General features: G+C 43.3%; 1 protein-coding gene across 6 annotated transcripts in view; it reads left to right on the plus strand.

Moving 5' to 3' along the window:
- Positions 1–25,202, plus strand: part of DYNC1I1 (dynein cytoplasmic 1 intermediate chain 1) — a 321,188-nt gene that overhangs the window by 256,984 nt on the left and 39,002 nt on the right. The window lies entirely within an intron of this gene.

The raw sequence follows: 25,202 nt of genomic DNA on the forward strand, positions 1-25,202 counted from the left end.
GGACAGAACCTGGGTGTTTGACTAGGGCCACTGGTAATTGGTAGTCATAGTCCCTGCAGTGGAGAATGCCAGAGAATGGAGTGTCTGGGAAGAAGCTCTGCGCATGTTAATTACAGTGGCTGTGGGTCGTGAACTAGTCCTAGTGGGGCAGTGGTTAAGTATTCAGCGGGTGAATGACAGAAGCACTGCTGAAACCCACCAGCTGCTCCAGGGGAGAAAGACGTGGCAGCTGGCTTCCATGAGCATGACAGCCTTGGGAACCCAGTGGCACAGTTCCACTCTGTCCTCTGGGGTCACTGCGATTCAGAATCAACCTCACAGGAGTGGGTTTTGCTGGGGCACAATTCAAGATCTCCATTAAGCAATTTGAAATATGGGGCAGAAATACAAGAGAGAGCCCTGGGCTGGAGATACTGTCTTTAGTAGTGATCAGAGTAGCAATAATAACTTAAAACGGAGTCAAAGGAGCGGGTTTTCAAAGCAAACCTAAGACATAATCCAGAGGAAAGGGAAATACAAAGGGGGCATGTGTTTCAAAAGGAACGTCCTGAGGGGCAGGAGAAAAATTAGGATTTGATGTGGGATGTCATAGTCATCAATGGAGAAGCCTGGTCGGAGGGCGGAATGGACTTTTAACCATGTGAAAGAATAAACAGCCTCTCCTCAGAGAAAGTAAAATGAGAACTACATTTAAAAGCCTATTTTCGACTATCAGATGGGTAAGACTCCAGATGTTTGACAACATATTCTGTAACAAGGCTGGAGAGCAACCAGTCACTCTCGTGGGTTACTGGTGGAAATGCAAAATGACACAAGACGGTGACTAAAAATAACACGTGTATGTTTCCCACATGGAGGAGTGTAGGCCAGAGATACACCAGCAGAAATAACGAAAACTACTCGGGGAGTGCTGAGTTTCTCTTGGGGTGATGCGCGTGGCGGGGAGTTGATGGTGCTTATGATCGCACAGTCTGGTGAAAGCAATCGCTGTCTCGGAATTAGATCCTTAGATGGCTTAAATGCCAAGTGCTTTAGGACGGGTGTTTTAGAACAATAGCAGCGCAGGTAAAAGAATAAGAAAAGTCTCAGCACAGGATATTTGTTCTGAGACTGCCGGACCAGTGGAAGACTGGAAGGAATGCAAAGACCCATCACTGGGCACTGGGCAAGTAAAATAGGCCACCTCCACCCCAACACATACTCGCCAGATGTAGAGAGAATGGAGAAGGCTTCCACATATGCTTATGAATGATCGATGGGACGTGTCTAATGAGCAAAGGTCACTGCCATAGAGCCGACAGGACAGGATAGAATTGCCCCTGGGGGTGTCGAGGTTGTAAATCTTTACAGAGTAGAAGGCTTCATCTTCCTCCCACTGACCTTGAGGTTAGCAGCCTACACATAACCCCTGAGGTCACCGTGGCTCCTTTAAGCAAGGTAAAGAAGACCATACATAGTATACTGTCATTCTTTAGCATGAACGTATATATTTTTACAAGTTGGAAGGATAGCCATACACATACACCAAGATCACACAGAGGAGAAAGGAGAATTAGATATAAAAGCCAAATTTATTTGAGTACACCTTGTTTGAACATCTGATTTGGGAGCCATGTCTATATATACTTTATACATTTATGACATAAAGCAAAATAAAGCATACAATAAAAATTTAAGTAACATGAAATGAATCATTTTTATTGTGACTCATGGCAAAACCTCACATAGGAATGAGTTTAAATGCCTTTAGACTATTGTATTTTGGCTAAAGAGATATATTCTTATGAGAAAAAAACTACTAGAAAAGAATAACCTTAAGCAGCTTCTAGTACTCATATTGCTGGCATCCAGATTGTTATTATTATTCTGAGACTATTGTATATGTATCTCTATATGAATGACTTGATTGATTATGCGGGTGTCATTGAGAACTGAGATCATGAGTGTGTTAGACCAGGTTGAGAAGAGAAACAAATCCAAGGACACTCGTGTGTGTGTGTGTGTGTGTGTGTGTGTGTGTGTGTGTGTGTATGAGAGAGCTTTATCTCAAAGAGCAGGAAGGTGAAGCAGAGAGAGTGTGGCCTACATCCAGAGACAAAGAAAGTTCCCAGAATCCTCATGAGAAACCACGCCCACAATGAGGCATCATCAGGCTGTGACCTGATTGACAGGCTAGACTCCACCCCTTCACTCTTAATATCCTCAGGTTGACACAAGATTATGTAACTACCACAATGAGCTCAGTTGAAAGGGGATTCGGATGTGAGAAATAAAATCCCTGTAGCAATTCTAAATATGAATGGAAAGAACTCACAATGTATGTTATCATTAAATTTAAAAGAGTACTTATTCACAGTTCTATCTACCAGAAAGAATTACCTAGTCAGTAGCCATAACCCCTCTGGTACCCAGACTGTGGTGTCTGGAAAAGCAGGGATCCCAGAGAAGTGACTGATTGTAGGTCTGGGGCGTGACATGTAAAACATACCTCTGAAACATCCCATCACCTTGGAAAGCAAGGAAGCTACCAGCACTGTGAGATTCTTATCAAGGGACTCGGAGACCAGCCTGAATACGCTTCTGTTGGCTAAAATCAGCGACTGTTCATCATAAGCAGCTACCATCGTCATATCCCATCAAGCCGGTGCCGAAGCTGCTGTCAAAAATATCAATTTATCTTGTTGAAGGGCTTCTTTTTTGCATGCCTTCTACTAAGCATGATGTGTTCTCCAAGGATTGTTCCCTCATCAAGACCTAATAACATGCCAAAAGTGAGCGAGACGAAGTCTTGACATCTTTGTTTCTAAGGAGCATTCGACCCGTGCTTCTTACAAGATCATTTTTTTCATCCGTCTGGTAGTCAATGATCAATTCAATGTATGCCACCAACATGATCAACAATAAGCACACGAATCGAGTCTTCTTGATTCTTCCGGCTCCGCTGTCCAGCTTTCCCGTGCACGTGAGGCTAAGGTGCACCTGAGACTTCCAAGTGCAACTTTGCCCTTCACACTTGAAAAGGTTGTTTGCAGCAGATTTGCTCGATGCCGTATGCCATTTGATTCCTTTCCTTCTGCTTGTGGGTATTGGTTGTGGAGTCTAGTAAAATGAGATCCTTAACAACTGCAGGTTTTCCTCTGGTCTTATCGGTCCAGTTGTGCAGATTTTAAAAAATTATATATCGAAATGTAATCCATACAAAAGATTATAGTCCTTGTTCTTCATCATTAAGTGCTTCAAATACTCTTCACTTTAAGCAAACAAATCGATGTCATCTGCATATTCGAGGCCTACCTAACCATCACCATTCTGGCACAGTCTGACCCTGTAAGACATCGTGTAACTGCCTGATTTGGTTTCCGGGGCTGTAAATCTTTAAGGGAGCAGAAAGCTTTATTTTTCTTTCACAGAGCAACTGATAGATTTGAACTGCTGATCATATAGTTAGAAGCCCAGATCAGAACCCACTTTGCCACAAGACTCCCAACAAATGCATGTAAACTCACTACCATCAAGTCAATTCTGACTCACGGCGACCCTAGCTGTGCATATAGCACAGTGTTAATGATTCCTCCTCCAGTGCCAATACCATGTTCTTCCCGTATTCCAACTTCTCAGGTCACTTGCTCAGCATAAAGACTGGATAAGTCATGGCAAAAGGACACAACCCTGACTCACACGTCATGATTTTAAACCAAGCATTACCCTTTTGTTCTGTCTAAATAGTTGCCTCTTGGGCTATGTACAGGCTCTACCTGAGCACTATTAAGTGTTCTGTAATTCTCGTTCTTCACAATGTTATGTATGATTTGTTAGATCATCAATAAAGGTAATAAATTCATAATGGTCCTTAAAAAACAACAAAATTCCTCAATGATCTTTTTTAAAGGTTACTCGAAAACCAACCCATTATTTTTAAAATGAAAAAATACAGGAAAGAATAAAACATTCATTCTGTCTTTTCTATATGATTTGTACTTCAGAGTTACTAAACAGTTGAGGAGGGCAATGTTTCTTTCCAGTGTTTAGGCTAATATGCCCACTCTCCCAGCCATCAAGCTGATGCTAACTCACAGGACAGAGTAGAACTTCTTCATGGAGCTTCTGAGCCTGTCAACCTTGACACCAGTGGATGGTCTCATCTTCCTCCCTTGGAGGGAGTAGGCGGTTTAAGCTATCAACCTCAATAGATTGATCACCCAGTCAAGCTTAAGCCCAGTGCTAAGCAGGACTCCTGAGCTAATATAGGAAGAATAAATAATGGAATTTTCATTACTATTTTACAAACCCCAATGATCTAGCCAATGACTTTCAATCACTGATAACCTCATAAAGGTAGAAACAACCTCTTTATGAAAGTGCACAATGCCACCAATGAACTAGCCTGCCCTAAAAATTGGAATTTAAAAAATTAAAAATCCTCCAAATCAAAAATCCTCCGAATCTTTGAATCAGAGTAATGGTAAGAAAAGAGGTCAAATGTCAACTATCACAATGAAATGCTGTCCACAAAACAGAGGCTGTGAGCAATTGAGTAGGACAATCGACATCACTTCTGCAACAAAGCAATCTTTTTCCAAAGATAACGAGAGAAACTATAATTTAAACAAAAAAAAATCTTGAGATATTTCAACCAATCTCAAAGTATAGATCTTATGTATGTTCTTATTCAAACAAATAACTCATGAAAAGACTTTTGACTTTCGGAGAATTTGAATACTGGCTACATATTTCATGATACTTATGAATTACTGATTTTCAGTTGTGCTAATTACTTGTAATCATCGAAAAGAGGAAACTCTTGGTGAGATAGATTGATATGATGGCTGCAACAATGGGCCCGAGCGTAGGAAGGATTATGAGGATGGCAGTGTTCCTTTCTATACTGTATAGATTTGTGCTGGAAATATATTTGAAATCCCAGATCAACCTATGACCCTGTGGTGAGGCACTAGCAACATGATTACCCTCGAAATTCTTGACAACATGGTCTTCTGAGCTGAATCTGAACAACCATAAGACTTCCAGCCTGTCTGACCACGAGGTGTAGAAGGGACCAGTTATCAGACATCTAAGAACAAAAAATCATATCATTGGGTGCTCACCTTCCTGATACGATCACTGAAGACAAACGCGCATAAGCAAATGTGATGAAGAAAGCTGAGGGTGCCCGGCTATCAAAAGATATAGCATCTGCGGTCTTAAAGGCTTGAAGATAAACAAGCGGCTATCTAGCTCAGAAACAACAAAGCCCACATGGAAGAAGTACACCAGCCTGTGCGATCACGAGCTGTCGAAGGGATCAGGTATCAAGCATCAAAGAACAAAAAAACATATCATTGTAAATGAGGGTGAGTGCAGAGTGGAGACTCAAAGCCCATCGGTAGGCAACTGGACACCCCCTTACTGAAGGGGAGGAGATGAGCCAGTCAGGGTACAGGATAGCAATGATGAAACATATAACTTTCCTCTAGTTCTTACATGCTTCCTCACCCATACTATCATGATCCCAATTCTACCTTACAAATCTGGCTAGACCAGAGGATGTACATTGGTACAGATAGCAACTGGAAACACAGGGAATCCAGGACAGATGACTCCTTCAGGACCAGTGGTGAGAGTGGCAATGCCTGGAGGGTGGAGGGAATGTGGGATGGAAAGGGGGAACCAATTACAAGAACCTACATATAGCTGCCTCCCTGGGGGATGGACAGCAGAGAAGAGGGTGGGGGAAGTCATCAGACAGTGTAACATATGACAAAATAATAATAATTTATGAATTATGAAGGGTTCATGAGGGAGGGGGGGAGGGAAAATCAGGAGCCGATATTAAGGGCTCAAGTAGAATGCAAATGTTTTGAGAATGATGATGGCAACAAATGTACATATGTGCTTGACACAAAGGATGGATGTATGGATTGTGATAAGAATTGTACGAGCCCCCAATAAAATGATTTAAAAAAAAAAAAAGATTTCAAGGAAGGGGTAGCAAAGAATCATGGAATTGCTAATCACTTCTGCAGGAGTTTGACTGCAAGCAACTTTTTAATCTTAACTAAAACGTCAAAATGAAACATAAATGTTATCTTTAAAGTCCTGGCCTTGGGGCTTGGGCTTTTCTTTATTTGGTGTTTTATTTATTTATTGACAATAAAAATTGTAGCGAGGAATAGAGCCAGGAAAGACAATAACGGTTACCTTAGTCACCTTTGATTTTAAAGGCAGTGGACTCATTTAGCATTCAAAGATGGGGAAGGTCATGAGATCGTCTCACTTGGTAGTTAGTTAGGGATACCTTAATGCTTAGGAGTGCACATTAAATGGCACGAAGAAGAATCCTCCAAATTGTAGAAAGAGTTGATGCCAAGAAACAAGACTTTGAACTAGTCAGAAATCAAAGAGGAACATCAAAACTCAAACCAAATTCACTGCCATCGAGTCGATTAGGATTCATAGTGATCCTACAGGACCCTCTAGGAGTTTCAGAGAATGTAACTCTTTAAAGGAGTAGAAAGCTCCATCTTTTCCCCACAGAGTGGCTGGTGGTTTTGAACAGCTGACCTTGCAGTTAGCACCTAACATGTAATTCACTATGCCACTAGGGTTCCTTCCAATGAGAAAGGAAACTTCACTAGAGTGCTTTATTCTTAGAGACAAGTCACGTTCAAAAGGAAGAGTAAAATGGGAAACCAAACAACAGGGAAGTTGAGCCACACAGATGTGTGTTCTGTACACTGTACTGACCAAGGATTCATATATCTAACACCAAGGTAAAATATTAGGAAAGAAAATGATAATGGCAACAAATGTACACTTGTGCTTGACACAGTGGATGGATGTATGAATTGTGGTAAGAGTTGTATGAGCCCCCGATAAAATGATTTTTTTTAAAAGAGCTATACAAACATTTTGATGATATAATTATTAAACTTGGATGAATAAACACAACAAAGGAAGGAAGGAAGGAAGGAAGGAAGGAAGGAAGGAAGGAAGGAAGGGAGGGAGGGAGGGAGGGAGGGAGGCAGAAAGAAAAAAATCTGTATTCCCAGAGAGGATATTATGCTCAAATTAGCCCAGAAGAGAAACGAATCTAATCTTGCAGCTTGTAGCAAAGTCCATATTTCTTCACTTATCATGATTGCTGGAGAGCAAATAATACTTCATATACTTTTTGAAAGAGAGAATCTATCATTTTAAATATCAGAACTGAAAAACAGAATTTCTCTACATGGGATTTTAGAAATAAGACAGTTAAATGAATATATATATATGAAGAGATTGCAATCATTTTAAATTCTCTTTGTCATTTGAAAATTAACATTCCCATTGACTTTATAGGTACTACTATTTAAATTTTCCACGAAGAATGGGGAGGTTGATTTTTTTTTTTAATTGGGAAAAACTAAAGGAATACACAGAACTGTGTGTTTTGTGTTTGGATTTTAAACTGACCCCAAAAGACTGATTTGGATTATGAATATGTCAAAAGACATATTTGGTTCATATAACCTCATTGATTATAGGCAGAAAACTAACTGACCTAATGGTATTATAAAATCGTGATTTTGGGGGTGTTTTTTTTTAAGAGCTTTTTCTGGTTTCATAGTTAAGTGGACTTAATAAGAGAAAATAAATACCTGCTTAAAAAAAAGAGCTCTTTCTGTTTTCATAGTTAAGTGGGTTTAATAAGAGAAAATAAATACCTGCACATTGGTGACAGAGGCAAATTTCTTTTATTGTAAAAAAAAAAACCCAAAAAACTTAGGACAATGTAATCAAGGACATAAATGGTCTGTCATTTTTAATTACCATAAACATTCACCTGTAGTTGATGGTGAGTCAGTTTTGTTCATCATAATCATTATGAATATTTTTTAACTCCATGCAGGATACTATATAAAAGAAAGTGAAAATACAAAAGAAGTAACTGGCTCTTGCTTCAGTGAAAAAAGTTAAAACGTAACAGTATATAAAAGGGGGTTCTGTTATAATTGCTTACTAAATAGATCATAAACGGGAGATTCTAAATGAATAGTCAAGCAGACAACCCATCAGATCCAAATGGAGGGAAGGAAACATGAGAGGTCTAGAGGGTAGGTCCTGTCCCTCTTCACATAGACGTATGGAGATCATCCCGGATGAGTTCTCTTTAGCCTCAAGCAGCCCTGCTGCTGCCGTGGGCACACACACGCTGGGCTGCTAATGACAAGGTGGCAGCTCAAACCCGCCAGCCCTTCCACAGGAGAAGAATGGTGCTAGCTACTCTTGTAAAGCGTTACAGTCTTGGAAACTCGCAGGGGCACTTATACCCAGTCCTATCATCAGCACCAAGTCAATGGCAATGAATTTGGGTTTTGTTTTGTTTTGGGTCTTTCTTTCTGTAGATACAGGCACTCAACATGCTCCAGATTACAAATGTCCAATTTACATGCATCTCAATTTTCATGCAACCCAAGATTATGAGCCAACCCCTATAAAATGTCCAAACGCCACCTCTGGATCATTAAATGAACTCACACCAGGGATTTATCTCGGAGCTCTAATTCACTCCCCACAGGTTGCAGTCCTTGGTAAAACTGATCAGGTGGGAGAAAGGAAAGATGGTAAGGACCATTTCCTGAGTAGCAGGTCTTACATAGACAAGCGAACAAAGACAAGAACTCAGGGAGGCAGCTAGTCCATCCGAGGGGAAGTCAATTCCAGCGCTGGCTACTCTCACCTTACTCTGCAGTGTCCGAGCGAGGTCCGGCCCCTCGTGTCGAAGCTCTGCATGTGGTGGTACTTGAGCAGCAGGACCCGGATCATGCAGATCAACCCCCATGTGAAATGGCTAGAAGACCCCGGAGCACAGCAGTAGGTCCACTAGCCTCTGCCCTTGCCCCTCTGCCAACACCACCAGCGTCTCCAAACTCTTATCCACGCCACCTGTGTCCTCCCAACCCAAAGTGAATCCCAGGATTTTGATGACAAACATCTTACTTTTGGTGCATCAAGACCGATGTTATTTTTTCATTACAAACGCACTATATCAAATTACTTCCACTCGTAGCCATCTATAGGCCAGACTAGAACTGCTCCGGTGGATTTCCAAGACTAGCTCTTGATGGGAGCACCACCCGGGTCTTTCTCCCGAAGAGCTGCTGGCACTTTCTAACTGCCGGCCAGCTCGTAACCCACTAAGCCATCAGGGGTCCGGATATTATTATTATTACTGCATAATTATGTTAAAGATATTTTAATGTATCTGAAAACATTTCTTTATTTTTCCTTAATGCATAGAAAGGCACACCATAAGCTAAAGCAAACATTGGACTAACCAGCATTAGGCAAGCCTTACATAACTGGCCCGGATTGCATACAAATTCCACAGATTTAGGAATAGAGCTCATTTGTAATCCAGGGTCTGCTTAGAGAGACTTCCTTCTCCTGCCACTTTCTCCTGCCTTCTCCTGGAGAACAAAACCAAACCATCTGCCCTTTGACTCTCTGCCCTTTACCCATGCAGGCCCAGCCTGTCCTCTGTCTGCCTGGGCCCACCGAGCTGCACTGTTTCATCCCTCACCATTGATGTCTCCATCCCCGTGGTCACCCTGAACCTGCTCCTTCAAAACCTGCCCTGGCCTCTTGCTCGCCTCTTCCAGGCACCAAACTGCCATTTTCCTTTCCTCGGATGACATTGCTGCTTTAATTAATGTGAATCAGTCCCTTGGAACGTCCTACTTTACCTCAGCAGGACAGCTTTTTGAGTACAGTAAAAAGCTGCATACTTAAAAGTCTATCTCCGACGAGCCTTAAAAAAAAAAAAAAAAGGTTGCCTGAATGGATTCTATTGAGTGCCGACTCTTACCTTTTATGGTATCTTAGCACATTAAATATCCCATCCATCAAAAAATGCTGGAGTTGATGTTTAAAAATAAAGTATGAACTCTTGGCTGGATTAAAACAGTCATTATTCCACTCAGCTTCTCTGTTTGCTGAGGTTTGGAATAATTTTTTTTCCTTGTACTGCAGTTTAACTTAGTGGCTAGACAAGTTATGAGTCTTTGGACTTTTCATCATTGCCTCCAGTTTGGAAAGTTTCAGCGGATTCCAATTAAATGCGGGATTAATATTTGTTTTGGTTCTGGTACAGCTGCACAAGGAATTAGGCTCTCGGAACCGTTCATGCATTTACCATGCCCGTCTCTTCCTTTGGAGTTCAAAACACTGTGTGTCTCCTGCTGGTATTGATAATATTCCCTAAAGCCTCTTGGCACTAGACTTTGGGTCCCAAATTCCAATTCTTTTATGTTGATTGCTCAGGTGGATGGCCTGACTTACCCCGAGTGTTGGCATTTGATGTGGATCCTGGACCGCACCCCGGGGTGCTGCCAGCCAAAAACCTTTCAGGATAAACATTTGATTGATGGAAAGCACTGATCTCCTCCTAATGTAGCTTGACATTGTATAATCTGCCCTAGCAGTGAACACACTTCTCAGTCCCCTAATCTTTCAGCAAAATGGTGAATCTGGGGACGAATTTTGTAAGTGACCAAATGGTGATGACTTCGCACAAATTAGAAAGTTGATCTTCCGTCTTCCAGCAACTACTGGGAAATCAACAAATATTACCTAGTCCACTTTAAGATTTTTTGCCAGGATTAAAATAAATACAGAAGATCACTATCTTACCTGATTTTTTTCCTCCACAGACACTAGATAAGAAGGATGATTATACAACTCTTTTTAATAGGACTGGACAATGGAAGTGTATGATATGTGAATTATACTTCGATGAAATTATTTTCTAATGGGATTGTTAGCTCATTACCTTTTTTCTTTTTCTTTTCTTCTTTTAGTAAAGTAACTGCTGGCCAGAAAAAATACACCAAAAAGAATGAGCATTTGAACTTTTTAAACATAAACTAGATGGGAAAACTTTCCTTGCTAAGGAAAAACATGAATTTATTACTTTTAAAATATATTCATTTAATTAATAAGCATAAAATAAATTTTATATATGGGTGTATTTTTAGATGATTCAATAATACAAATAAGTTGTCCTTGCCCAGAGACCCACATTTAGCGTGTGCCTCCTCTGGAACTGCTGGGCTTCCCGCAATGACTGTGCGCACTGTGCGAGGAAGCCTGTGTGCCTTTTGCCTCTACCCCCCAGAGTTGGCATGGAACTTGGTACCGGGAAGCCACTTAATAAATCATTGAATTAGTAGGTGCACAAATAATTTCTGGGTTGTTGTTAAACAATGTACATTAAAGACATGTTACCAAATATTTAGTCAGCAGTGGTTCTGGGCAGTAAAATTCATGGCCAAAAATTTTAAATGTAATTATTAGGAAACTGAAGTAAAAATTTGAAATACCACTAGGAAATAGTTAAGAAATTATAATTTTTGGAAAATAACTAAAGCAGCCATCGAAGGGAAGACGACCTTCCTAAATACTTGCCTTACAAAGTGAGTAGAATTCCAATGAGCTTTTTGAGAGCAGTCTGAAGAGCCAAGGAGGGAGTGTGTGCCCTTGGCAATCCCTCCCCCACAGGAGGATGGGTGGGTCCTGGCCCCAGGGAGAGAGAGGATGGTGCTCCACGGGTCTGGCTGAAGGGATGTCCCCTTGGGGGGTTGTTGCTGGATTCTAAGCATGTGTGCTCTTTTGAAAGATCCCCTGGGAAAGTCCTGTGCACCCTATTACTCTCTAGGAAAGAGCCCGCTCTTCTCTAAGTCGTCGTTTAGAAGGGAAATTCTTAACACAGATTGAGATGGAGACGGACAGGGACATGCCCAAAAGATGTTTCTCAAAATAAGTGACATCCAAGCTGGGGCTTGAGCGTGAGACGGGGAGAGAAGGGAAGGCCGTTCAAGCTGACGGGACAGAGCAGGCAAAACACCGAGGTATGAACGGGGACGTTGGCCTTCTCTGCTTGTGTGACTTTGGGAAAGTTACTAAACCTTCCTGTGGTTTATTTTCTGCGTGACTACTATAGAGCTTCCAATTCCACCTAGTCAGTTTATGATGACGATTAAATAAGTTAATGTGTGTAACTCTCTTATGACAGTGCCAGGCACCAAGAAAAGATGTAGCGAGACGATAATTTCCGTTACTACTGTTGTGTAGTATTATTGTAGCTATGCTTGGTATACTTTGGACATGCTCTCAGGAGAGGCCAGTCCCCGGAGAAGGACAGCATGGGTGGGAAAGTGGAGGAAGGCCCTGCCTGGAGGCGATGTTGACACCGCAGCTGCATCAGTGGGCTCTGGCGAGGAACACTTGTGAGGATGGCGCAGGACTGGGCAGTGCTTCGGTCTGTGTTACGGGGTCGCTGTGGGTTGGAGCCAAATTGACACCCAGCAACAGCACCGGGGTTGCTATATGGGCATTCGTGTAGCTGAGCTGAGCTGGTGTACTGGCTACAGTGTGACCAGAGGGGGTGAATGGAAGCTGGCTATGTGAGCAGAAGTTACGACTGCATTCAACTAAAGTGAACAAGAACTACAGTAATAATATTTGCAGTCATGATCAAAGTTGCCTTTCAATAAATACTTACATGTACCTGGTTACGAGTTAAATTTTTTTACAGCTTATGGGAAAATGAAATTGAACAATAATGGAATTTTCTCATGATTTTTTAAATGACCTGATACCAGCCCAGTGGCAGCACATGAGTTTAAGTATTTAAAGACACTGGTGCATGGACTCTGCTTTCTTTTTCTCTGGGAATGTCTCCCTGGGTACCTGACATCTTCGTGGATCGCTCATTTGCGGGACAGGGTCCCCTGTGCTTTCTGCTCGCTTTCTGTTTACTTACTCCCAGACAGGACCACCAGCGCTTCGTTCCCTTTGGCCACGTAACTGTCTTTGAACGTTCCATCCAGATGTTTCTTCTCTTGCTCCTCCCTTGTCCTTCCAACACACTCTGTGGCCCATTAGTCTTTTCACACCTGCTCCCCATTTCTCCAGACCTTTAAGAAAGGATTTAAATATGGCAAGGCAAGAAGGCACAAAAGGTACACTCGTTTGTCTCAAATCTAGGGGGGGAGATGTAAGACATTTCGCTTACACCACAGCTGTAGAGTCAATTCCAACCCATAGTGACCCACTAGGCCAGTGTCACTGCTGACGAGTACAAGACTAGTCTTTCTGGACGCAGACTACCACATCCTGCTCTCCTGAAGCAGCGGGTGATGTTGAACCACCAACCTTTCTGTGAGTAGCTAACCCCCAGCCACGGCGCCACCAGCACGCTGTGTGTGTGTGTGTGTATGTGTGTTTCTTAGACTATTCCAAGTCCAACCCTTTGCACCCTCTGCATGTTTCTTCAGCTTGTTTGACTATTTTGAAGGGGGTTACTTTTTCCCCCCCAAGACTATGATATTGCTTTCTTCATCTGTCTCCTTTGCCTATCCATGGTGCTTTGCCAGTTCCCGACATTGAGGATAAATCAAATCGGCCCCATAGGGCAAATTACTACTTTATCAACCTGGGCCAAAAAGAAAAAGTGGGAGATTGTTCCCATTCTTCCAGTGTTTTATCTATAAAGGGTAAACAAGGAACTCTGGACGTCCTTCCACCTACGGAACTGAAAGGTAGAAAAAATAAATATCACTAATCTTTGAAAACTTTCCTTTTTCCTTCCAAAGTGGAGTAACTGGCCCTTCCATAAATTCTGGGGAACTTGACCTCAGTGTTTACTACTGGACGTGCCCAGCTCTGGGGAAGTTTCTGGAGAGGAATGTTGTGGAATTGGAGGTGGTGTGAAATGGCTCTCTCTCCTGTTCTCCAATTCATTGGCTTGAACCAAGCCCAAACTGAAAGACGAGGTCTCTTACAAGTTGTCTGCCTCCTTCTCACTGAGGCCCTTCCTTAGTGACTAGAAATGTTGCTTATACATGCTGTTCCCCTTTCCCTCCCTGCCAGGTTCAGCTGTATTTAGAGGTGGAGTGGTTGCCAAGCCAGAGGGCTTCTGCTCGAGACTCTTGGTTTCCACTTACCTACAAAACTTAATTTGTGCCTGGCAGGTTTTATTTTTCACTCCCTCCTTCAACAAAAGTCACGGAATGAGATGAATTTTGCTAGCGTCTTGCTATTCGAACCATCTCTGGAGTGTAACCATCAAGATGAAGTTTGCGTGTGCGCTCACGTTCCTTCTCCTTGCAGTGTTTTACATTAGTCTACATCTGTCCTACAGTAGATGCTCATGCTCGTCTCGAAAATGGCCCTCCTCCCACCCACCCCCAAGCCAGTCCTTTAGAAAAATAATTCTTTACTGAGAATAGCTATGTCTTCCTTTCCAAGCATTATCAACTCCCCGAGTAGTTCTTCCCCTTGTTTCATCTGCCTACCCAGTCTTAGATAATCCACCTCCAACACACCCTTCCCATTATTTCATTTCCTCCTACTGCAATATATAATTGTACAATATATATTTTTATGCTCTATCATCTGAATAAGTCTTTTTTTAATGTAGAGGGAGCTCCATGATTAAAACACACACACACACACACACACACACACACACAAAGACAGCTAAACAAAATTGATTCGTATCTGTAGCATGGGAAACCCATGATCATTTCTAGGGGTGAATGGATGGACTTCATGAGTGGACTGCATGTAAGGTATGCAGAGATACCAGCCTTAACCAAACATGAGATTCACATGGCTCCAAGCATACTGGAGTCCTCCTGGGGACAAGCCTTTACCAACTCTGTGGCAGAGTCTCCGAGGGACAACAGTGTTTGTGGGTACAGCTGGCCCATTTGCCTTCCTCATCATTTCCAATGTCCACCGCATTTCATGTCCTGCAATTCATGTCCCTCCACTCTTTGTTGTGATCTGGTGCCATCTAGTCGGCCTGGTCATGCGCCATCCTCACACTTGTTTTGGTCTAACTCCCTCTTTAAACCTCTTCCTTCAGTACACTGTCCTTGCATTAGCTCCAGCTCACAGTGACCCAGTAGAACAGAGTCTACCTGCCTTCTTGGGTTCTCCGGGCTGTGCTCCTTGGGGAGGGGACTGCCACCTCCTTCTCCTGCAGAGGAACTGGAAGGTTCAAACTGCTGGCGGTACAGTTAGGAATCAGCCACTTGAGCCCAGGCTACCAGGGTGCCTTTCTTTTGTCCCACAAGCTCAAAGTATAATCTTTACAAACATTCATTGCCATGATAGTGCCACGCAAGTAAACAAAAACAAAGTCAGTAATGGTTGATTATTCTAGCAAAGTGATTAATTAACTTGAATATATCAAGTAAGACTATATAATGTATGTATATGCATATACATATAGTGTATGTACAAAGGTAACTCAAAAGGTATGGCTATTGGGGTTCCAATTCCTACGTGCATTGATTTATTCCACATAAAATGGGTTGAAGCATATCTTCTTCTCAGTGTGGTGCTGCAGGGCAAGTTCTCAATAATACACTTGTCTTAGTTTTGTTTGGACGTCTTCAAGAAATGGCACCATGGGGGAAAAATCAATTGGGAGGTCATGGCTAATATAAATTTTTTAACCAAGGTATAGCTTTGAAACAAGGTGACAGGAATGCCGCCTGACACAAAACAAAGTATTAGATGGAGCATGTGCTTTAAGGACAGCAGGGAAAACCTCGGATGACTTCAAGGCAGAAAGGTCAGCGCAGAAGATCACGGTGACTGGGGCATTGCCAAGGGCTCATCTCGACAGTGTCTCAAAGGGCACGGGAGCATCATGGGGGTTATTACAAGACAGTTACAGAAAACTGAAAACGGGTTGGTTAAAAAAACGGCAGCAAAGTTACATCAACGACTTTTTGTCGTGACCATTTACCGGCTCCTTCTCCAAGAGGAGCAAGGGTTGTCCTCCTAGGCTCTAATTGGAAACTCTTACCCCGCTCGTCTGATGACCCTGCTCTGTCCCTTTCAGACATTTTTGTTCCAAAACCTCACGGAGCATTGAAAAGGAGCATTATTTGGGTCCCCTGAGGATGCCAAAGCCACCATTTTGACATAGTGTAAATAGAAAAGAGCTGAATTTTCCAGGAAAGGATCAAAGGGATGGAAACACTACCTTCAGAAGTCTGTAGACCTAGGTGGAGGAAATGCTGAGAAACAGTAGACTCACCTTTTGATATTTCTGCTTAATGAGTGTTTCTATGCTTTTTTGTAGCAATATTTTTTGACTTACTCTCATATATGCTATAAGCGTGTGTGTGTGTGTGTGTGTGTGTGTACATATATAGGTGTATAAGTAAGTATGTCTTCTAAATGCAGTTTGTATTTATAAATATATAAAGATTAAAGTATAGCACCTCTGAGTGTTATGCCCTTGGGGGTCGCCTTCTTCAAGTTGTGTTATATGTTTTTCTGCTTTTTGGTATTTGAAACCCAGGATTGATGAAACTCTAGGGCACCAAGTAGAATAAGGGTTTCTGGGAAGAGGATGGAGGTGGGGGTGGGGGTGGGGTGGGGGCGGGGATGATAAAGGAGAGGTGATGTCAAGGAGTCCAGGAAGAAAAAGTATGTTTGGAAACTGATTGTGGTAGCAATTGTACAATTCTGTTTGACATGATTGAACTGTGGAATTACGTGATATATGTATTAACTCCCATTTAATAATAAATTATAAAGAATAATAATAAAACTTCTGAAAGTGAAAAAAGATTTAGGTATATAAAATAAACATATACATGTATGTGTCTATATGTGTGTGTGTGTGTGTATGTATATATATATATATATACACTATGAGGAGCTCTGGTGACACAATGGTTAAGTGGACAGTTGGCATTCAAACCAACCCTATGGGTTCACAGGATAAAGACCTGGCAATCTTTCCCGTCAAGCTTACAGCTTAGAAACCTGTATAGGACTACTTTGTCACATGGGGTGACTAGGAATAAAAGTGGACTTGATGGCACTTAGCAGCATATATAATAAACATGTATAAAACCAACAAATTGTGCGATACACATTTCACATTCATTTTAGACACACGAGTAATATTTCTAAAAATTAAGCCTTTGCTAACCTTAAGTTTCAAAAATTTTTGAAAGGGTTAAATAATAAAGAGATATTCCCCTCCACAATGCAATTAGTATAGAAATCAATATTAAGCTAGTAATGGAAGGAAACATTCTGATGCTGATATATGAGGGCTACCAGAATTAGATAGGAATCATTGTCTTCAATGGTAAAACTTTGGATGATTCTCTTATGTGATCAGAAACAAGACATGAACAGTCCTTCGTACTTATGTTATAATGGAGATCCTACCTCATTGAATAAAGTCAGAATAGTAGTACTAATGATACATATTGGAAAGAAGAAAATGTAAATGATATTACTGTAAGATTATATGATTGCATCTGTTTCAGGAAAACACAATTTTCTTTCAGTAATGCGAGCACTGAAATACAAATGTCTTCTATCTTATTTATTTGTTTGTTTCCTTATTTCCCATTTAGCCATGAGCTTCTTGAGTTCAGTGATCATTTTTCACACCTACTTTACATTCCTCACAACTTTCAGTAAGAGTATTAGAAGACTAACATATCTAATTGTCTGGTTGAACGATTGACCTGTTAGATATAAATTAAATTAAGTCACTGGTCGTTGCATTGCTGAGGAGCCCTGAAGGTGGAGTGGGTTATGGTTGGCTGCTCCCCACAAGGTCAGCAGCTCGACACCACTGGAAGGAAAGGATGGGCTTCCTTTCCCGTAAAGAATTACTGGTCTCAGAAATCCATGGGGGCAGTTCTAGACTGTCCTGTATGGATCCGAATGGCAGTACGTTTGGTTTGGGGTTGGAGCAAAATTCCTAATTTACGATAGGGTAATGACAAAATTCTGAAGCTTGCATTTATTGCAAATGTGTTTCATTCAGACACCCCAGGACTGATACACTCTATCTCATCGACCTGCAAAGAGACATCTGTCCACTCTTTATTAATATTTCTGACAACTCTATCTTCCATTTACCGATTTTTGTCTATTCCATTGAGTGTTTGCTTTCTCCTTCTGACCAATTAATTGTGCACACATATGAGCACATGAATGTTTACATAATTGCCTACACATTATTGCAAAACACGTGAGAATAGTATAAGGACCAGGCAAGTTCAATTAAGCTTTTGCCATTAGATGGAAGTGAATATTACTTCTTCTGTCTAATTTAAATGATGAGATCTGATTTTTTTTTTTTACTTGTTCAGTTGTCAAACGTGTAAGAAGAAAACTTCGTGTGTTTTTAATCTCATGCCAGAGGTTTTGATGAAAATAGAAATAAGACATGGCCCCTGTTACCCACTGGCTCATAATATACATTACTTTACACTTTTTGAGTAATGCAGGAAACTTACAGGGAAATATTCTTGTCACTTTCCAACTTTACTTTGAGTCTTTTCGTTGTAACTTAAATTCACATAAGCATGCAATATATAAATAGCTGTTGAGAACTTAAGAACGGTGACAAAGGTAGAACAGGTTCCTAACTTCAGAGGAATGTTGACTATAGCTGAGAAGAGAAAGCAGAAACACAAAGAAATAAAAGCTGGTACATTATCGCCCTTGCGTTTGAGACTCAGCAAACCGAGAGAACAGAGCGGAGCGGTCCCTCAGGGTTCCCAAGGTTACGTCTTGACAGGAGCAGACGGCCACACCTTCCCTGGTGGATCTGAACCACAATTCTTTGGCTAAGAACCAGGGGCTTAACCACCACAATGCTTCCAGGTCTCCTTAAACAAACAAGTAAGCAAACTACAAAAACCAAACTCACTGCCATCAAGTCGACTCTGACCCGCGGCCACCATACAGGACAGGGGAGCCCCAGCCCTGTGGGATTCCAAGATTATAAATCTTCACAGCAGTAGGGAGCCTCGCCTTTCTCCCTCAGAGCAGATGGCGGTCTCGAACTGCTGAGCTTGTAGAGAATATCCAAATCCTTTGTTGTAGAGCTAATTCTAACTCACAGCACCCCACTAGGGTTTCCATCTCTTTGGGAGCTGACTGTGCCATCTTGCTCCTCCAGAGTAGCTTGTGGGTTCGAACCACTGCTCTTTTGGTTAGCAGCCCATGGCTCCACCAAACGACTGCACCACCAAAGCCCCTTAAGTAAATAGATACGTAAGGAAACTCCAGATAATGTTCCCAAGAAAATGAACCAGGGATCACTGACCTTTTTGATGGGCTGGTCTCTTTGAGAGCATACCTGATGGACATGGACATGTGGGAAAGGGGCATCCTAGGTGAAGGGAGTTAGTGTAAAAGTCTGTGAAGCAGGACAAGCTTGGCTTGTTCTATTTGGGGACCAGGACAAAGGCCTCCACGTGGGCAGCAGAAACGTCCCTGTAGGAGATGCACATGACCAGGTGCCCAACGAAGTCCTCATGAAGACTTTGAACTCTGTTCTTAAGGGAAATGAGAAGCCACCACAGGTTTTATAATATGGATCGGCAATAGCTTGTGACTCTCTGGAGCACTTGTACAGCCACTTACCACCACAATTCAGAAATTAAATTCAACCTGAATCACTGGAACCGACCACACTGGCCCACGGTGACGAGGGCTGTTTTGGTGAAACTGTAGCCCGGTCCACAGTGCAGTGTTGGAGAGAGCGCCATGGTGCAAGTTCTTTCCAGTTTGGCCATCTACCTGTGATGGAGTGTCAGCTATGGTGCTGCCTGTTTGGTCCAATACTAGCCTCGATGCTGCTGTGATGGAATTTACCTGGAACTAGCATTTACAATCCGTTAATTTTAGCTAAAGCAGATTGTAATCACCATATGGGTGGGCCTCAGTCAGTCCACAATGAGTTCTGCCTGAGGGACAAGGAACTCTGGTCCTAGATGGTACCTAGTATTCATCGGTTCTGTTTCATTGTAAAGTCTACCTAATACCATGACCCTGTGCTGTGACTCCATCCCCCGCACGCTCTTCTATCCACCGAGGATAAAACCACCACCCAGCTAGAGATGGGTCACAACCATGGTTCCTTGGTGGTCCCCCCACACACACACACCCGTCGACCATGCCTTCCAGTGAAAATGTGCCCACAGGCCCCTACCCCAACATTTCCCTTTAGGAGGTTGAAGCCTCTAGAGCAGTGGTTCTCAACCTTCCTGATGCCGTGACCCTTTAATACCGTTCCTCATGTTGTGGTGACCCCCCAACCATAGTTATTTTCGTTGCTACTTCATCATTTTCATTTTGCCACTTCATCACTGCCACTTTGCTACGGTTATGAATTGGCCGACCCCTGTGAAAGGGTCGTTCAACCCCCCCCCCAATGGGGTCATGGCCCACAGGTTGAGAACTGCTGCTCTAAATGATCCAAAACATGCCTACAGGCTAGTTCAGGATTTCCCCTACCTAAAGAAAAGCATACACTATTATTTCTCCTAGAGAACATCTCGACCCCCTCAAGAATTAAATGCATAGCCCTCCAGGGCTGTTTCGAGAACACTACGCCTCATGAATAGCTAAACATTCCAGAGGAGGGTTAAGAGCAGAGCAGCCTATGCCAGACTCTAAGGCAGCCCAAGATGGAGCCACTGGAATACAGTCAGAATACGATCACGGAGGCATCACAGGAAGGAGACGTTTCTGTGCCGTGGGTAGGAGTTTGGGAGGGGGTTATAGAGTTAGGCAGGGCTTGAATACGGATCACAGGGTTTGGACCCTTTGTAAGAGATGAAGGGGAGAGAATAGTACATTCTCCAAGGGTAGAAAACAATGTGCCCAAGGGCTTGTGGGCTTAGGGGACCCGGAGGGTTGAGCTGGTGAATGCAGGCAGCCGGCAGAGGGCTTTGATTAGGGGACGAGAGGGGAGCACAGCGAGAAGGCTGGGTCCGGGCATGTCAGGCTGATTTGGCCCACTGGTATTCATAGCCCAGGACTGTCTTGTTGGAGCGCTGGCGGTGGGCTCTGTGGGCTAGAGGTACTTTCTCAATGTAGCTATTTGTACTGAGCCTGTCACTAGCTCGGCAGGAGGTAAAAATTACTTGACAGTCCCTCCTGGCTCTCACCCATCTGAAACGTGAGAGTGGCAGGGGACAGGGGTGGGGGGATGGGGATCAGAGTAGGTGGGTGCTGGGGAGAGCAAGACCTTAAGAAGTGGAGCTTTTGGTGAAGGAAAGGGAAAAAGGGAAGGGCATGTGTAGGCTTACTCACAGTGTAAGGGCACCCGTGCCAGGCCAAAAGGCCCCCAAACTGGAGCCTTTGTACCCTCCCGTCCCTCCCACGTGGTTAGTCCTCACACTCACTGTGCTTGATTTGCAATGAAAAATGGAAAGAGAATCTCTCTCTCTCTCTCTCTCTCTCTCTCTCTCTCATGCACACACATACACGGCTGCATGAGCAAAAATCACCTTGGAATTTAAAATCTCAGTTAACAATCTTTCTCAGCATCAGAAAGCAACGTTTCTGTACAATTCTATGGGCTCCCTATTAAACTGCAAATGTGAACAATTCATCATATGCAATGCACTCATTTAAGCCCATTTGACTTTTCGAGACAGGGCAATAACATGTTGGATTTCATTCTTGTTTGCCGTCTAAGTCTTGAGTTTGGGCCAGAAACCCAGGCCCTCGATGAATGTGCTTTAGGCCCCACTCTCTGTCACAAAGCCAAGCGCACATGGGAAAGGGCGTAGCTGTCTGTTCCGACCTGATTTTCAGTTTTGCCCTTGGCCTCTGGAGCCAGAGCCCTGGCCCACATCCAGCCGCAAGGAGAGAAGAGGGTGGTATTTTCTAGGTAATTTTAAGGAACGCGAACCCCAAGTGCAGTCGGGTGGTTTCAAGCCCGCACGGAATTGTTCCTGTTGAGGATTTGTCATGATGCGGGTTCAGCGGGCTGCGTTTTCAGTGATGAAGGAAGTTGTGTTCTTCTGGAGACAGGCATGTTTGGGCTGTTGGCTAATGGCCTCTGGTTTTGCTTATGGAGAGCTGTGTTAACAAATGGAAATGTAACAAAACACAGCAGTCCTTTCTTTCTTACTTTTTTCTCTTTTCTCTTTCATTCGCTCTCCCTCCCCCCCCCTTTTCTTTTTTTAAACAATCGGAACCCAGGCGATAAAATTGTCAAAACTAAGCTATAGCTTTTCGTTACTGTAGCATCGTTGATACTGTGTAAAAGTAAATTAGTCACTTTGGCAATCAAATACATCCCTGTAGTCTCCCACCAGTGCTTTCAACAGAGCCGTCTGCTCACTGTTTGATAGGTCCTATTGTTGAGGAAAGAGACATGTAGAAATGTATTCAAAAATTCTTTGAGAAATTTCCAACCTCAGGAACCTATTGCGCAGTAATTAGCCTTGAAGGCAGCTGATCAGGAAAGCTCTGCAGGGACCGGCTCTCGGATTTCAAGTTCACCCGAGCCCTGAGGACAGTGCTTCATCTCTGGGACCCAGGCCCTGCTGGAGGAGCTGGCCTGCTAGTCTGGGTTTCTTCATCTTAACTTCAGACCACTTTTGCTTAGAGAATGGGAGGTCAGAGCAGAAGGTGACAAAATTTGTGGCAAATAAACTCTGTGCTGGTGTGGAAGATCTCTGGCTCAGGGAAAAACTGACTCTAAGCACAAGTGGCTGGCTGCATGGAACAGAAATATGCTTTCAGGTTCATGGGCAGTTGCATCCCTGGGAGGGGTTGACTCATTTGTACTGAGATAGTATTAAATTCCACCCAGCTTTCAGTTCTGCACCCTACTTGTCCCAGTTGTTTCAAGAGATGGGTGTGATCTAAAGCTACGATGAGAATTTAAAAGAGGCACTGATGTCTCCAACAAGGGATAATTGTTGTTGTTCGATGCCATTGAGCTGAACCTAACTCATAGCTGCCCTCTGCTTAACAGGACAAACTCTGCCCAGTACTGCGCCATCATGTAGCTCATGGGGAAATCCCATTATCTTTTCATTTGTTTTGTTTTTGCACAAATTTACATACTCACTACAGGCAAGCCGATAATGACAAGTACCACCATTGCCACCGCTGTTGACTGCACAGTGCCATCGCGTTCAGAGGAAGAGAGTGCTCGCCAGCTTCTGTCTTGCACTCCCAGGGGCCATGCCCTAAAAAACAGAGCTGTAGGGAAGGTGCCCTTGTGGGTGTGTGCTAAAGACCCAGAGGGCAAATCTGCAGTTTTGAGAGCTGCAGATATTTTGTTATCACATGCAGATCTTGAATTATGGATGACAAAATTAACAGTAAGCTAACTAGGAGGTCCTTTAACCCCTCCTATAACCCTGTGATTGACGGCTTTCCCCTCCAGTGTCTGAGGGGATCAGTCCCTCCAAGGGACACGCTCCTGGAGAGAGCAGACGTTTGAAGGGCATGTGAATGTTGAGAGAAAGAAGCAGGAATCGCTGACACAATGTGGCTAATATGAGACATGATTTCACCAATGTGGAAGCCAAGAGCCACTGCCATCCGGGATGCTGAGTCGCAGCAGTGAGTGTAGAACAGAGGAGAGCTGCTCCTTCGGGTTTCCAAGGCTATGAATCTTTATGGGAGCAGACAGCCTGGTCGCTCTCCCTCAGAGGAACTGGTGGATTCGAACAGCTGCCTTTCCGGTCTACAATTCAAAGCCTCATAACTCATTACACCACATGTGCTTTATTTTGCTTATGCACTCAGAATTACCAATATACATTGACTAACTACAGGATGTTTAATTGTTGTGTGGTTCTGGTCTGGATTCAGGCTTCTTCATAGTCAATTATGTACATCACTGTTCTTCCCCAGAAAATGCCCGTGAGTATATTCCATGTGAAGGTATATCCATTTCTCTCCCCCTCTCCTTCTCACTTTCTCACATACACACACCTCGGTTGAAATGTATGTGTTAAGAATGGCGTTGGTTTTGAATCGTACTTGTTTTGGAGGAGACGGCGTTAAACAGTGAATTGCCCCGATCTTCTTCCTTGAGCACGCAGGGAATTCCCAGCTAGATGGTCTGCATCCATTTCGGTAGGAGGCAATTGTTTCACTACTCATGTCCATAGCACATTCCTGTTCAAGTGCAGTCCCAGCTCAGGTTCCCCTGGGCATGAACATGCTGACATTTTTATTGCAACTGAGCGGCAAGTGTGACCTTCTTCGGAGTAGGGACCCAGACCCCAGAGTAAGCAAAATAGTTCTGAACCAAGTAGGATGCTGGAAGCACAGGTAGCCCAAGAAGGATGCTCAGGCAAAAGTCTGCATCGGAAAGCCAGGATACAGCCCTGGGGAGACTCAGAACTCCAAGCCCAAAGGGTCAGAGGCACTGGATGCAGAGCCTGCCTGCTTCGTGACTTTGTCTGCCTACTATTTGCCAGATTCAATGTCAAATGCATGAGCTATAGATTCACCCTTCAAGCTTAGAACCAAACTCACCTCTGTGCTACAATAATCAACCATTTAAGATCAAAAGAGCAGCATTTGCCCTAGGACAGAGGGCTAAGAAAGAAAGCTGAATGGAAACCAGGAAACCAAGGAAGGAAGGAAGGTAAGAGGTGACACATTGCAATGGATACGTTGAAACAAAGGGGGTATATATTGTCGAATGCAAAAACTGGAGATCTGCTCTGTAGACCTTTACCTGAATCGCTAAAGTTACAAAAGAAAACACATGATCCCACTTTCAAGACTGTTGCCTCCTGGTGGAGAGGGAAGAAAAGGAGGTTCCGAGTTATTTCACAGGCTGTTGGTCCAGGGTCAGATGGGGGCGTAAGATATCATAGATATTTGGTCCTAAAATTCAGGTAAATTGCCAAACCGCTTAAAAATCCAAAGCCCACCACCTGACCACTGCCACATTACCCGCCCACTCTTCTACTAACTCTGTTCGTCTGGACACTTGTGTCTGCGAGGCCATCAGTGACCCTCTAAGTGCTAAGTGTGGCAGCTTCCTCTTAGCACTCCTCTTCTGGGATGCCATCTACCACGCATTCTTGCGCCTCTCTCCAGCCTCGGCCATGTCCTCAGATCTCTCCTCCTCTTGATAGGTCCCACTGTCCTTAAAGACCTCCTTTTTCTCCTGCCTCCATATGCTGTCCTCTCCGTCAACAGTTCCTGTGAATGATTCCTAAGCACGAGTTTCAAGACTGCACATTCTTTCAACAAGCCTCCAAACCGAACTCACTGCCATTGAGTCAAGGCCAACTCACAGTGACCCTGTAGGACAGAGTAGAACTGCTGCCCCCTGTGAGTTTTGAGACTTGAACTGTTTATGGGAATAGAAGGCCCTGTCTTTCTTC

This window comes from Echinops telfairi, unplaced genomic scaffold (genome assembly GCF_000313985.2).
Source record: "Echinops telfairi isolate 266 unplaced genomic scaffold, ASM31398v2 ScPeMD7_23;HRSCAF=83, whole genome shotgun sequence".
Lineage (NCBI taxonomy): Eukaryota > Metazoa > Chordata > Mammalia > Afrosoricida > Tenrecidae > Echinops > Echinops telfairi.